Here is a 16375-nt window from a genome sequence, read left to right as displayed (position 1 = left end):
TTAGCGATTGATTCTGTTTACCTGTCCATGGGTATTGTTATTCCTGTGTCTACCAGAGGTTTTTCTAGGGGATTAAGCTTATTCCTGTTTTGTTCTGGAGTATGTTAAGACTTATCCATTTTCCTGTCTGGTGTTTTGAACTCTGTGTTTATTATTTCTTTATTCAGATCTTTGGAGTTCTGTTCATGACCGCTTATCTATAGTGTCCTCTGTTCACGACCACTGAGTCCTCTATTCATGTCCGCTGATATAGTGCCTCCTGTGCTGTTCACTGATCTGTGACTTCTAAACTTTTATACTATGGAGTTCTATATTCCTGTATGTTTCTGGTGTCTGACTGGCTATCTATTAGTATGTGTTTTTATTAGGCCCCTGCACTTAAGTTCAGGAAGGAACCAGAGCCCAGTTGTTGATCCACCGGTTAGGGTGGATGGGCAAGTAGGCAGGGAGAGCGGTTTTAGGGTCAGTTTTGGGCTCACTCTCCCTGTCCCCTGGTTGGTCCCAGACAACAACACATAGATGTACGTATGTGGTATGCACTTATGAGGGGAGGACAATGCACTACAGTACGCTTAAAAAAGTATTTGTGTACAACACCAGCAGTACATACCAGTGCTGCAGCACACAGTCTCTGTGTACTACAGCAAAATTGCACTTTCTCTCTCAATCTCACTCCCTTCCCTATCAGAGCTTCTAGGCAGGATTTGTGCTTGAGCTGAATCATTGCTTTACTATGCAACACATCGTGCAACACACTGCTCTCTGTCACTCTCTGTAATAGAACGCTGTAGTGACTGGGAGGTGAATCACTGCAGTAAGAATGCTTTTCTGTGCAACACACACTGCTCTCTGTCCCTCTGTGCAACAGAACGTTGTCGTGACAAGGAGGGGAATCGCTGCTGGAAAAAAGCTTTTCTGGCCAACACACAGCGCTGTCTGTCCCTATCTATCTCTCTGCAATGAAAAGCTTAAGTGACTGGCCACAATATGTCTGCCGATTATGTAGGGCTGTGACATCACAGGGGTGACTGGCTGCTGATAGGCTGCATGCTGCATGTGATTAAGGATCATCAAGCCTACCCTTGTTCCCGCCTTCACAGGATTTCTTGCCCCATTTCCTCACATGTGGATCCGCCATTTTAGATGCCCTGAAGCCTGGACCGCACAAAATGGAGTTTAATAGATGGATATCGCTTGTCGCATTTGGGAGGCCCATATGGTGCCAGAACAGCAAAAAAAACACATGGCATACTATTTTGGAAACTACACCCTTCAAAGAATCTGGATGTGCAAATGAATAATTTTTTTTTACTAAAATGCAGTTGTTTTTTTTTGCAAATTTACTATTTTTACAAGAGGTAATAGGAGAAAATGCCCCCAAAACCGTTTCTCCTGAGTATGGAAGTATGTCATGTGTGGATGTAAAGTTCTCTGCGGGCAAACTACAATGCTCAGAAGAGAAGGAGCGCCATTGGGCTTTTGGAAAGAGAATTTGGCTGAAATTTAAGTCGGGGACCATGTGCATGGTCGGGGACCATGTGCAAGAGCCGCCATGGTGCCAGAACAGTGGACCCTATTTCGGAAATAACACCCCTCACAGAATGTAACAATGGGCGCAGTGAGCATTTAAACCCCACTGATGTTTGACAGACTTTTGGAACAGTGGGCTGTGCAAATGAAAAATTTAATATTTCATTTTCATGGACCACTGTTCCAAAAATCTGTCAGACACCAGTGGGGCATAAATGCTCACTGCACCCTTATTACATTCCGTGAGGGGTGTAGTTTCCAAAATGGGGTCACATGTGTGGGGGGTTTCACTGTTCCGGCACCATGGGGTCTTTGTAAACGCACATGGCCTTCAATTCCAGCCAAATTCTCTCTCAAAAAGCCCAATGGCGCTCCTTCTCTTCTGAGCCCTGTAGTGCGTCAGCAGAGCACTTTATGTCCACACATGGGGTATTTATATACTCAGAAGAAATGGTGTTCCAAATTATGGGGGGCTTTTTTCCTATTACCCCTTGTGAAAATGAAAAAATTGGGATAACACCAGCATTTTAGTGACAAAATACCAATTTTTCATTTTCACATCATACTTTAATGAAAATTCTTCAACACCTGTGGGGTGTTAAGGCTCACTATACCCCTTGATACATTCTGCGAGGGGTGTAGTTTCCAAAATGGGGTCACATGTGGGTGCTTTTTTTGTGTTTATCTCAGAACCGCTGTAATGATCAGCCACCCCTGTGCAAATCCCCTCAAATGTACATGGCGCTCTCACTCCTGAGCCTTGTGTGCCCGCAGAGCATTTTACATCCACATAGGGGGTATTTCCGTACTCAGGAGAAATTGCGTTACAAATTTTGGGGGTCTTTTTTTCCTTTTACCTCTTGTGAAAATGAAAAGTATGGGGCAACACTAGCATGTTAGTTTAAAAAAATTAAATTTAATTACAATAACATGCTGGAGTAGACCCCAACTTTACCTTTTCATAAGTGGTGAAAGGAGAAAAAACCCTCCAAAATGTATTAGACAATTTCTCCCGAGTACGGAAATACCCCATATGAGACCCTCAACTGTTTCCTTGAAATACGACAGGGCTCCGAAGTGACAGAGCGCCATGCGTATTTGAGGCTTTAATTAGAGATTTGCATAGGGGTATTCTATGCCAGTGATTCCCAAACAGGGTGCCTCAAGCTGTTGCAAAACTCCCAGCATGCCTAGACAGTCAATGGCTGTCTGGCAATACTGGGAGTTGTTGTTCTGGAAACACTGCCGGACCAGACGTTCTCATTTTTATTAGGGGCGTGGGGTAGGGGACTGTGTAGGGGTATATGTATATATAGAGTAGTGTAGTGTTTTTAGGGTACATTCACACAGGCAGGGGTTCACAGCGAGTTTTCTACTGGGAGCTTGAGCTGCAGCGGTAAATTTGCTTAATCTCAAACTTGCAGCGAGAAACTCGCTGTAAACCCCTGCCCATTTGAATGTACCCTGTACATTCACATGGTGGGGCAAACCTCCAGCTGTTGCAAAACTACAACTCCCCACATATACGGTCTATCAATGCATGCTGGGAATTGTAGTTTGCAACAGCTGGAGGCACACTGGTTGCGAAACACTGAGAGTTTGTTATTTAACTCAGTGTTTCACAACCAGTGTGCCTCCAGCTGTTGCAAAACTATAACTCCCAGCATGTACGGTCTGTCAATGCATGCTGGGAGTTGTAGTTTTGCAAAAACTGGAGGCACGCTGGTTGCGAAACACTTAGGTTACAAACTCTGTGTTTCACAACCAGTGTGCCTTCAGCTGTTGCAAAACTACAACTCTTAGCATGCACTGACAGCCAAAGGGCATGGTGGGAGTTGTAGTTATGCAACAGCAGGAGGCACAATTTTTCATAACTACAACTCCCAGCATGCCCAGACAGCCAAAGGGCATGCTGGGAGTTGCAGTTGTGCCTCCAGCTGTTGCAAAACTACAACTCCCAGCATGCCCTTTGGCTGTGCATGCTGGGAGTTGTTGCTAGGCAACAGCAGGAGGCAAACAGCGCTTACCTCCTGCAGTTAGATCCCTTCGCGGGGACCACCACCGCTGGGGACCGCCACAGCTCAGGACTGCCGCCACACCAGACCCCGGATAAGTCTCCCCACACCCCCCACCGCAGATCACCCCCTCCCTCCACCGCCAATGCCCCGCCGATGCCGCCCAGCAGAACGGGTGATTGGTCGGCCGGTCCGGCTGACTAATCACGCCAATCGTGAGGTGGCACTGGTGCTGGAAAAGGGTGATAGGTGGCGTCAGGTGTGTCAGCCTCAAAGATTGGCTGACACACCTGACCTAGACCAGGCTTTGGTAAAATTTCTAGCCAAATCAGGAAAGAACCCAAAAAAGGGCATAGATAGGTCCTTTCGTTCAGTACAAGATGGCTTTCTACACCTATTAGAACCTTTAAAAAGGATCCTTCATCTCACTGAAGAGGCTAACCTTTCAGGGAACCAGTGGACCTGAATATCCTCAGAGGCTTTGCACAGAGAGCTCTATGCCTTTTTGGCAATGCCAACGCCACCTTGTGCATGGAACGTAAGAGGTCCATCTTAATGAAGTTAGACCTGCAACTTGTCCATTTAGCATCCCATTTAGCATCCACTGTCTCCTTCATCTGAAGGATTTTTCTTTGGTGACTCCTTTATCAAGGAGATAAATAAATATGTAAGTCTTTTCTCCTCCCTAGATAAAGCCCAATCGTCACTGAAAAAGGTTTTTCATAGCTGTGTTTTTTGCAGGGCTGGGAAACATAGGGGCTGGTTTCCCAATCCCATAATTCTCAATCCTTCAGAGCCCCTGCTCCATTCAGACCAGTTAGGTCTTCTCTACCCACCACCTCTTACCAACCAACCCCCTTTTTCCCCACAAGAGGACATACATGGAAAGCCAGAGGTCACAGAGGCTATCCTAGATCAAGACCCTCTGCAGGTAAGGGTGCATTCAAACCACGTTTTTGCAATACTGTTCCCGTATACATTTTCAATGTGAAAACCGTACGGAACCGTATTGAAAACTGTATGCATTGACTCTCCATTAAAAACTGTATGCATTCACATCTCGTTTTTTACATTACGGGGTGCCGGATCCAGCTGGAGGAGGGGCAAACAGGGCCCTCCTGTACCCCAGCCGGACCAGCGCTGAACTCCATTTACTTTAATGAGCCGACCGGAGTCAAACGGTGACTCCGGTCGGTTCATTTTTTACCCGTATACGGTTTCCTGACCGGACCTTAAACCGTTGTATACTATGGTTTTAGGTCCGGTCAGGCACCTGTAATGTAAAAACGAGATGTGAATGCAGCCTACCACGGTTTTTGGTCCGGGTGAAAAACTGCATTAAACTGTATATGTTTTTTTTTAAACATGGGAGTCAATGGGAACAGTACAGAACCATATGAGCGTATGGTTCCATCAGGTTTTCACCATACGGTTTTTGACTTTGCACAGTTTTTTTTCTTGGAATTTCAATCAAACAAGTGAAACTTTATAATGGAGTGAAAAGTTAAAAACTTTTACCTTTTTTTCATAAAAAACGGATGCAACCTGACATCATTTTTTAAACCGTATACGGTTTTTAACCGTATACGGGTTAAAATTTGTACACACGTTTTGATACAGTTTAGTCCAGTTTTGAGGAATCAGTTTTTCATCAAAAACCTGATTGCAAAAACGTGGTGTGAATGCACCCTAAGCAAAATTCATCAGTTTTCTTCTAAAATACCATTAGTGGGAAAGTTTTATCCACATTTGGGCTATGGTCACTTTAGACTCATCGATCCTGAACACAGTGATGGGATATCAAATAGAATTTCTATGCCTTCCCGTACAAATACAAAGTCCTCATCCAATTATTTTTTCTCCAACAGATCGAGGTCTCATTAAAAAAGAAATCACAGAACCATGTTCCAAAGGTGCAATAGTACAAGTCCCATTAAATTCATCAGGTTTTCTGAGCAACCTATTCCTGGTGAAGAAGAAGGACGGTGGTCACAGACCAGTCATAAATTTGAGAAACCTCAACAATTTTATACTCTACTGCCATTTAAAAATGGAAGGTATACATTTACCAAAAGCGAAGTCTAAAGAAGGTCGGCACTGCAGATAGATAGTTGGTGCCCGAGGACCAAGTGGCAAGTGATCCAAATGAAGAAAGGGTCCCGGCACTCAAATTCTTGTGAAATTTCAAAGATTTATTTATACAACATGCATAGCATACAAGGCAGGTACGCGTTATGGCTCAATAGCCTTTATTAACCATCAGATAATGGCTATTGAGCCGTAAAGCGTACCTGCCTTGTATGCTATGCATGTTGCATAAATAAATCTTTGAAATTTCACAAGAATTTGAGTGCCGGGACCCTTTCTTCATTTGGTACATTAACCAAAAGATCTGTTATTAGAAAACGATTGGTTGGCCAAAATGGACCTCAAAGACACCTACCTCACGGTGCCTATGCACCCCATGTCACAGCCGTACCTCCAATTTTATGGAAGGTCGCAGTTTACCAGCTTACCATTCGGCCTATCTTCGGCCCCATGGTGTTTGACAAAACTACTAAAAGCAGTAGTAGCAATCTTGTGGACACGAGGAGTATGTCTCATAATTTATTGAGACAACATCCTCATTATGGCCAAGTCTTATCATCTAATACAACTTCACATACATTGGACTCTAACCCTTCTCTCAAATCTAGGGTTCCTGATCAATTACAAAAAATCTATCCTAACACCTTCAAAGGAATTATAGTCCTTAGGCTTTCTGATCAACACTCAGTCAGCCAAGTCTACCTTCCAAAAAATTGAGGTTAATTTGGAAGGAGATACGTTCTGTTCTGAAAAAACAATTAATATCTCTAGGGACGATTGCCCGCATAGTAGGCCTACTATCAGCCTCTATTCAGGCAATTTTTCCAGCTTCTATCCACTACAGAGCTCTTCAGCATCTAAAAGCACAACATCTCAGAAATGAATTAAACTACTCAGACGAGGTTACGTTTATTCCGGCAACCAGAGAGGAACTCTTATGGTGGCTACACGACATTCAAACTTGGAATGTAAAAACTATTTTTCATACCATTCCGGATCTTATAATAGAATAAGACGCCAGTTGTCTCAGTTGGGGTCCACTTTCCACAGGCGGTAAGTGGTCTACAGAAGAATCCACTCTCCATATCTATTGTCTGGAGCTTGTGGCGAGGTCTTTCGCTCTGAAGAGTTTTGCAAAGGACAGATCTCATTGTTGCATCCTCCTTCGCATGGACAATATTTCCGCGGTTCAATACGTCAATCGTTTAGGAGGTACCAAATCGGAAATATTAGCCAATATAGCCAAACATTTTTGGCATTTTTGCTTGGACAGGAACATCGTTCTGAAAGCAGAATACTTACCAGGTCTCTCCAATTCAGTAGAGGACTGGAACTTCCATTTCTTAACAGATTCCAGCAATTGGAGACTTGATTTTTTCTCAAGTCAAACATCTTTGGGGCCCTCTTCAATTAGATCTTTTCTCCACCTGCCTCAACCGCCAGCTTTCTCTATTTTTCAGCTGGTGTCCTGATCCGAAATCTTAAGGAGTTGATGCCCTTCTACAATTTTGGCTTCCGGGACCACTTTATGCGTTTCCCCATTCGCATTGATTCTGAGTCTTACTCCTTATCAAGTTACAGAAATCAACCATAGTCCTGATAACCCCTTTATGGCTAACTCAGACATGGTTTTCTCAAGCTCTAGAGATGTCTATAGACTTCCTACGCATCCTTCCAATCCATCATTCCATTCTTCAAGATCCTTCGGGGAATCGTCATCCTCTCATAACATCAGGTCTTCTATCTTTGATAGTGTGGCACATATCGTGCCAACAGAATTTGATATCCAAATTTCACAATAGGCTACAGATATTCAGTACTTACAGACGCATGGGCCCCAGGTACCAGATCTGCTTACAGATCAGCCTCGAAAATATGGTCTGATTGGTGCACTTATATGGGCTCTGGATCCCATATAAGAATCTGTAGTTATATCATCAACTTTTTGTCCGACTCTTTTGACAAAGGAAAGGCTTATCGTACCATTAATGTATACCGTTCCGCTATATCTTTCTACCATACTCCAATTCAAGAATTAGCATTAGGAAAACATCCTATGATATGCAAATTGATGAAAGGTATAAAGTTTAAAAGACCCCCATTACCCAAATACCATTCTACTTGGAATGTAATGTTAGCACTTGATAATTCTTGGGGAGAGAATTATCATCTCCTTCTTAAATTCCTCTCTTTTAAACTTACCATGTTACTATGCCTTTTTTCTCTTAAAAGATAATCAGATGTTCGAGCTCCAGACATATCTCAAAGACAAATTACACCTCAAGGAGTCATATTCCAAATTCACAGACGCACCAAGACAAATATTTGATCGCTTTTCTATCCAGGTTACCCTCATCAGGAAAATCTAAGTGTGGTTCGTTGTTTAAAAGCATACAAACTTATAACACAACTTCTTAGAAATAATTCCTCTTCTCAACCACTTATTTCTTTTTGTAAGCCTCACTTTCCGGTTTCTTCTCCCACTTTAGCAAGATGTATAAAACAAACCATGTCTTTAGCAGGCATAGATGTGCTCACTCGACTAGAAGTGCCATGTCCACCAAAGTTAATCAATCAGGTGGATCCTTGGCTGATATATTTAAAGCAGCCAATTGGGCATCCAAATCAACTTTTAAGACTTTTTATTTTAGACCTGACCCACATGTTTTTATGGCTTTATTTTAATAAATGTTGTATTATTTGATCTATTTAAAGTATAAGCTTTGAACAAGCATAATGTGAAGCCTCCGGTCTTGTAATAAAATTGGAGATTTTCCTACCTTTAGTGACAGGAGGCGAACATTATCCCACCCATATCTACCCATCCCTTTCACTGTATTTCTGTTTTATTACAGTATAATGATAGCAGTTTATCCTCTCCAGATCGTCTTCATCTCCTACTGGATCGTAGACCAGTTTGTCTCCTGCTTACAAGCATAGAGTTCTTCTTCATCTAAGTTTGAAAGATATAATCCATTTTCTTCAGTGATCTTCAATCAACTAGCTTCATTACCATTAACTACCATAGGTGACTTTTCATTCAGTTTTCTCCTATTGTTTATTGATACTACAGCAAAAAAAATAGGAATGGTTTTGCCTGGCTCTCTGTCATATCTAATTTGACCATACCATTGTGGGTTATGCAATGGACTTATTGTATGTTTGAACTTTTTTCTTTAAGTGCATATTGTTTACTGCTATTTATTTAAAATATCACACAGGGATCCAAAAGAGTTATATAATCTTTAGTTAAATAAATCACACTGTTAAAAAACAAGTAAAAATATGGCACCAGTAAGAACTTCTATGAATTATATGGCATGATAAGGCGTAATAGGTTACGAGTAAGATGATATCATGTGGTTCATGCCATGCAAGGGTATTGCACTCTATGTATGCATAATAAGATAAACAGGCACTATAGCAGCATATAAAATTGTAAACAAACATTGTAGCAGCATGCTATGGCGATATATGTAAATCGTATGGGGTGCAAGAATATTGCACTCTATATATATATAATATAGTAAACAGGCACTATAGCAGCATATGACGATTGTAAACAGAGATTTATAGCAGCATATTATAGCAGCATAGGCAAACAGACATCATAGCAGCATAAACAAGAGTCCCAGCATTCATGAAATAAGCCTTACCAGACATATAACAACCCCAACATATGTTTCACTACCATAAGCTTCCTCAGGGGGCATGACTAATCCTCAGTCCCTTCCTGGTTTATATACAGATTACTGGCCAATCCTATGTACTCACACAAGTAATCAACCTTTCATACACCAATCATCACCTCTCTTATCTAGGAGTACTCCTCCCTCTTATTCGCGCGTTTTAGTGTAGCTGATAATTGCCTCTGTGTATAGTAACGTCACCCCTTTGCTTCCGGCCCCAGCGTCTCGCTTTGCGTGAGGTTGTGGGATGTAAACATACCCACGTGTATGCGCCGTGTTCACGTGATCAATTCTGGTCACGTGAAATGGATCGCACCAGAGTGCCGAGATGTTATAACAACACATACAGAGGCGCAGTTGTCACGCTCATTCGCCCCATCTCCACATCCGTGTGTTAGGGTAAGGAAGGTGATATGTGAACGGAAACCAGTGAAAACATGAAACAGTGCCACAGCAAAGGTGAAAGTAATACTTACCCAATACAAAATGGAAAATAAAATTACATAAATAGTAATATTACAATCAATAAGTGTAGACATACAAAATAGAATCCAGAAATTATACATATGTATATATATATATATATATATATATATATATATAAGAACTATAACAACATTTTATATTTAATATGTGAGTATAAATAATATAATACTAGTGTTATGTGATATGTGAAACATTAAGCCCATAATAATGGTAAATATATAAAATATATATATATATATATATATATATATTGTTACGCCGAGCGCTCCGGGTCCCTGCTCCTCCCCGAAGCGCTCGCGGCGTTTCTCTCCCTGCAGCGCCCCGGTCAGACCCGCTGACTGGGAGCGCTGCACTGACATGGCCGGCGGGGATGCGATTCGCATAGCGGGACGTGCCCGCCCGTGAATCGCACCCCAGGTCACTTACCTGTCCCGGTCCCCGGCTGTCATGCTCTGGCGCGCGCGGCTCCGCTCTCTAGGGCGCGCGCGCGCCAGCGCTCTGAGATTTAAAGGGCCAGTGCACCAATGATGGTGCCTGGCCCAATCACCCTAATTAGTTCCACCTGCTCCCTGGCTATATGAACTCACTTCCCCTGCACTTCCTTGCCGGATCTTGTTGCCTTGTGCCTTGAGAAAGCTTTACTGTGTTATCCATACTGTGTTCCAGACCTCCTGCTATTCCACCATTGACTACGAACCTTGCCGCCTGTCCCGACCTTCTGCTACGTCTGACCTTGCTCTTGTCTACTCCCTTGTACCGCGCTTATCTCAGCAGTCAGAGAGGTTGAGCCATTGCCAGTGGATACGACCTGGTTGCTACCGCCGCTGCAAGACCATCCCGCTTTGCGGCGGGCTCTGGTGAATACCAGTAGCAACTTAGAACCGGTCCACTGACACGGTCCACGCCAATCCCTCTCTGGCACAGAGGATCCAACTCCAGCCTGCCGAATCGTGACAGTAGATCCGGCCATGGATCCCGCTGAGGTTCCCCTGCCAGCTGTCTCTGACCTCACCACGGTGGTCGCCCAGCAATCCCGACAGATCGCCCATCTAAGTCACCAGCTGTCGGAAGTGTCCACCATGGTACAGCAACTACAGTCGCAGCTACAGCATCTGCAACAGCAGCTACCATCTCCTCCACCAGCTCCTGCACCTCCTCCGCAGCGAGTGGCCGCTCCTAACCTCCGCTTGTCCCTGCCGGACAAATTTGATGGGGACTCTAGACTCTGCCGTGGTTTTCTGTCACAATGTTCCCTTCATTTGGAGATGTTGTCGGACCAATTTCCTACAGAACGGTCGAAGGTGGCTTTCGTGGTCAGTCTCCTGTCTGGGAAGGCTTTGTCTTGGGCCACACCGCTCTGGGACTGCGATGACCCTGTCACCGCCTCTGTACACTCCTTCTTCTCTGAGGTTCGCAGTGTCTTCGAGGAACCAGCCCGAGCTTCTTCTGCCGAGACTGCCCTGCTGAACCTGGTCCAGGGTAATTCTTCAGTAGGCGAGTACGCCATCCGATTTCGTACTCTCGCTTCCGAATTATCTTGGAACAACGAGGCTCTCTGCGCTACCTTTAAAAAAGGCCTATCCAGTAACATTAAAGATGTGCTGGCCGCACGAGAGATTCCTGCCAACCTGCATGTACTTATCCATTTGGCTACCCGCATTGACATGCGTTTTTCGGAAAGACACCAGGAACTCCGCCAGGAAAAAGACCTTAATCCCTGGGCACCTCTCTCTCGGTATCCCTTGCAATCTACCCCTGTGCCTCCCGCCGAGGAGCCTATGCAAGTAGATCGATCTCGCCTGACTATTGAAGAGAGGTCTCGCCGTAGGGATAAAAATCTATGTCTGTACTGCGCTAGTACCGAACATTTCTTGGTGAATTGCCCTATTCGTCCTCCACGTCTGGAAAATGCACGCACGCAACCTGCTCATGTGGGCCTGGCGTCTCTGGGTACGGAGTCTGCTTCTCCATGTCTCTCTGTGCCCGTACGGATTTCTCCTTCTGCCAACTCCTCCTTCTCTGCTGTGGCCGTCTTGGACTCTGGTTCTTCTGGAAATTTTATTCTGGCCTCTTTGCTTGATACGTACTGCATCCCGGTAACCCGTCTCATCAAGCCGCTCTATATTTCTTCGGTCAACGGAGTCAAGCTGCACTGCACTGTGCGTTATCGCACAGTGCCCCTGCTTATGAACATTGGACCGCATCTCGAGGAAATTTAATTTTTGGTTTTGCCCGGCTGTACCTCTGAAATCCTCCTTGGTCTGCCATGGCTCCAGCACCATTCTCCCACCCTTGATTGGACCACCGGGGAGATCAAGAATTGGGGTCCTGCTTGCCGCAAAGAGTGCCTCACGTCTGCTCCCAGCCCCGTCTGTCGGTCCTCAGTGTCTCCTCCTGTGCCTGGTCTCCCCAAGGCCTGTCAGGACTGTGCCGTGCCCCCTCTTAGTCCCCGTCCTGGTGACACTCTGCCCCGTGCCAAGCCTCACCCTCTACCCCCCCTCCCCATTCCCACTCCTTCTGACCGGTCTGCCATTCTTGTTAAAACCCAGGACTTTACTGTCCCCCAGAAGGAGACTCTACTACCGCTCCCGATGTGCTCATCCTCTGTGGAGCGACATCCAGACAAAAAGAGGGGGAGACCTAAGGGGGGGGTACTGTTACGCCGAGCGCTCCGGGTCCCTGCTCCTCCCCGAAGCTCTCGCGGCGTTTCTCTCCCTGCAGCGCCCCGGTCAGACCCGCTGACCAGGAGCGCTGCACTGACATGGCCGGCGGGGATGCGATTCGCATAGCGGGACGCGCCCGCCCGCGAATCGCACCCCAGGTCACTTACCTGTCCCGGTCCCCGGCTGTCATGCTCTGGCGCGCGCGGCTCCGCTCTCTAGGGCGCGCGCATGCCAGCGCTCTGAGATTTAAAGGGCCAGTGCACCAATGATGGTGCCTGGCCCAATCACCCTAATTAGTTCCACCTGCTCCCTGGCTATATGAACTCACTTCCCCTGCACTTCCTTGCCGGATCTTGTTGCCTTGTGCCTTGAGAAAGCTTTACTGTGTTACCCATACTGTGTTCCAGACCTCCTGCTATTCCACCATTGACTACGAACCTTGCCGCCTGTCCCGACCTTCTGCTACGTCTGACCTTGCTCTTGTCTACTCCCTTGTACCGCGCTTATCTCAGCAGTCAGAGAGGTTGAGCCGTTGCCAGTGGATACGACCTGGTTGCTACCGCCGCTGCAAGACCATCCCGCTTTGCGGCGGGCTCTGGTGAATACCAGTAGCAACTTAGAACCGGTCCACTGACACGGTCCACGCCAATCCCTCTCTGGCACAGAGGATCCACCTCCAGCCTGCCGAATCGTGACATATATATATATATATATATATATATATATTAATATAAGTGAATAAAAGATAAATATAAAGTGAATAAATAAAATGATCACTTATAAATATAAGGAATAAAAAAGTGTGCAATAGTGAAAATATTAAACATATCTATAATAGGTGTAATGCATAATAATATATGAATTTCAAGGTGATAATAATGAATAAAGGGCATGGAGATGATAATTTAGAATAAAAGTAACTGAATTCATGTATGTACAATAAAGTTTTATTTCATTCAATGTGTATGCCATATCAACATCCTATCATGTCATGATTATATCATAAATTAGTTTAGTTCACATAAAGCTTATTATGTCACAAAAGCTGAGACCCATATGACAATTATCAACAAAAAACAAAAAATATATTTTTTCAGTAGGTGAGAGGAGTCTGATCCAATCCATCATGGATAATCTATAATCAAACAAAAATAAAAAAAAGAGAAAAAAAGTAGATAGAAAGAAAGGAAGAAAATAATATTAGTAAACACCTATTATAATTGACCAATCATACCTAAAAACATCATTAAAAACCAGATAAAAAACTATACCTAAGTATAGTACCAGAGATCACGCAAAGAAAATTCAGATTTTCAGAGGCAATTATCAGTGGCGCTAAAGCGCGCGAGTAAGAGGGAGGAGTACTCCTAGATAAGAAAGGTGATGATTGGTGTATGAAAGGTTGATTACTTGTGTGAGAACATAGGATTGGCCAGTAATCTGTATGTAAACCAGGAAGGGACTGTGGATTAGCCACGCCCCCTGAGGGTGAGCATGAACCACAGGATATCATAGTATTCGTAACCTATTACGTCTTATCATGCCATATAATTCATAGAAGTTGCTACTGGTGCCATATTTCTAATTTTTTTTAAAGTGTGATTTATTTAAATAAAGATTATATAACTCTTTTGGATCACTGTGTGATAGTATTTCTGCTTTGGGGTATTATGAATTTAGTGACACTTCACTGAGACCTATTCTGACAGGTTTTTTACACTGTCTGTTTTTTCTTTGGTGTATGCTATTTATTTAAGTAAAGAAAGATAAGCATAATGTTGGCCTCCTGTCTTCAATAAAATCCATATTTTCCGTCACTAAAGGTAGGAAAATCTCCAATTATATATAATTAAACATAGAATTACTATTAATATACACTTCGCCCCCTTTCCCCTGAATTTTATATACTGTGCCCCTTGAGAATCATAGTGCCCTCAAGCACAGTAACATATACTTACCAGTCTGGCCAGGCTCCCGGAAAAGGAGGCAGGTAGTGCAATAACAAAATCACATCATCTGAATCTCATAGGTGGTGTCTAACAGAAGTGCAGACCTTACACCTGGGGCCAGCAAGCAATTTTTCAACTGACCGTGTGTCCAAAGACATAGACACAATTGAATTAAGGGGAACCCCTTCTCCATGGTTCTCCAAACTGGCCGTTATTGTAATAACTGTTTTGTCATAGCCTGAAAGAACTCATCAGATCACAACCCCTGCCAACACAGCTAGCAGTGAATGAGTAAGAGAGTAGAGATTGACACTACCACACTCCTAGCTACCTATGGTATGGCACCTCCATCCTGTATTGTTTGCTAACATGGAGGCATCTGTAAAGATCACATCTCAGGTTTGCAGGTTCTTACCACTGATTTAATCAGAAACTAGACCAATTTAAAATGACCCCCATAGCAGCAGTATGGGCTACCTGTAACGAACATCCTTAATAACTAGGCAGATTTACCCCTGAACTTTTAGATTTTATATAAGGGAAAATGTCAAAATCCTATATTTAAAGGGGTACTCTGGCTTCATTCTTTTTTTTTTTTTTTTTTTTTTTAAAGATGGCCAGCCTGTTTCCGCCAGCACCAGAAGACCAGAGCAGAAATACTGGAGGCACTGTTGGAGCTTGTGAGGTAAGTAAATGTGGCTTTTTTTTTAACCCCTTAAGGACATAGCGTTTTTGTACTTTTGTTTTTTCCTCATCTCTTAAAAATCATAACCCTTTCAAATTGCACCTAAAAATCCAAATGATGGCTTATTTTTGCACCACCAATTCTATTTTATAATGACATCCGTCTTTTTACCCAAAACTCTACAGCGAAACCAAAAGAAAAATCATTGTGCGACAAAATTGAAGAATAAAATGCCATTTTGTAATTTTGGGGGCTTTTGTTTCTATGCAGTACATTTTTTGGTAAAAATGACACATTCTCTTTATTTTGTAGGTCCATACGATAAAAATGATATCCTGCATGTATATAGGTTTCATTTAGTCTTACTTCTGGAAAAAATCATAACTACATGCACAAAAATCAAATGAAAGATAGTGTCCAGCTCCCAGGAGGTCCAATTAAAACATAACGTTTTCTTCATCCAATGTTAAAAAAGCATTCCAGTGAAGGAAAGTAACATGTCAATCATAAAAGGAGGAGTGAAACCCCCGACGCATTTTGAGCATAAGCTCTTAGTCATGGCAATGATACCCCCCGACTGAGGGGTTTAAATACACAAGCACAAATGGCACAGATCCTATTTCAGGTACGCCCACCGGCACTCGAAACCGGAACTGACAAAGTGATCATTCAGACATCAGGTACAATGCACAGGTGCAGCATAATGGTAGTCCCATTAAGGCAGATAAAGGGGGGTCAATAGTTGTCCTTGATAAAATGCTGTATGAAAAATTGGTAATGAAAATGTTGGATGATCAAGACACATATGAAAGAGTGAGATGTGATCCAACCAGAGATGTTAAACATAAGCTGGAACAACTACTGGAAGAGGGCTATATCTCAAACATCATCACTAATCAGCATAAAGAATACTTGTGTCCGGAACATCCCAAAACTCCAGCTTTTCATGCCCTCCCTAAGACTCATAAACATGTTTCCCACGCTCCACCCTATAGTGGCGGGCATAGACTCGCTGCTAGAATGCCTAGGAGATTGGCTAGATTGCATGCTGCAGCCACTGGTACACAGAACCCACAGAACCCATGTCAAGGACACAAAGTCCCTCCTAGGTGCTATGGCATCCGTTAAATGGGACACTAATTATTCATGGATGGTGTGTGACGTGGTATCGTTGTACAGCTGCATACCGCACGAAAAACAAATATTGAACAAATACACAAATTACAGTACTGACTTAAAAGAATACATGTTGGATGTTCTTGTTTTTCTT

At 43.6% G+C, this 16375-nt stretch overlaps 1 long non-coding RNA gene across 1 annotated transcript in view; it reads left to right on the top strand.

The window, feature by feature from the left end:
• Positions 1 to 8496: 8496 nt before the first annotated feature.
• LOC130369287 (uncharacterized) overlaps positions 8497 to 16375 on the top strand; it is a 45767-nt gene continuing 37888 nt past the window's right edge. The window contains exons 1-2 of the long non-coding RNA XR_008892712.1: positions 8497 to 8661; positions 15034 to 15105. This is a non-coding gene — a long non-coding RNA (uncharacterized LOC130369287). The remainder of the gene's footprint in view (positions 8662 to 15033; positions 15106 to 16375) is intronic.

The sequence above is a fragment of the Hyla sarda genome, chromosome 4 (genome assembly GCF_029499605.1).
Source record: "Hyla sarda isolate aHylSar1 chromosome 4, aHylSar1.hap1, whole genome shotgun sequence".
In the NCBI taxonomy this organism is placed as follows: Eukaryota; Metazoa; Chordata; class Amphibia; order Anura; family Hylidae; genus Hyla; species Hyla sarda.
The sequence above is the reverse complement of the archived record's forward strand: the minus strand, read 5'-3'. Positions and strand labels throughout refer to the sequence as shown.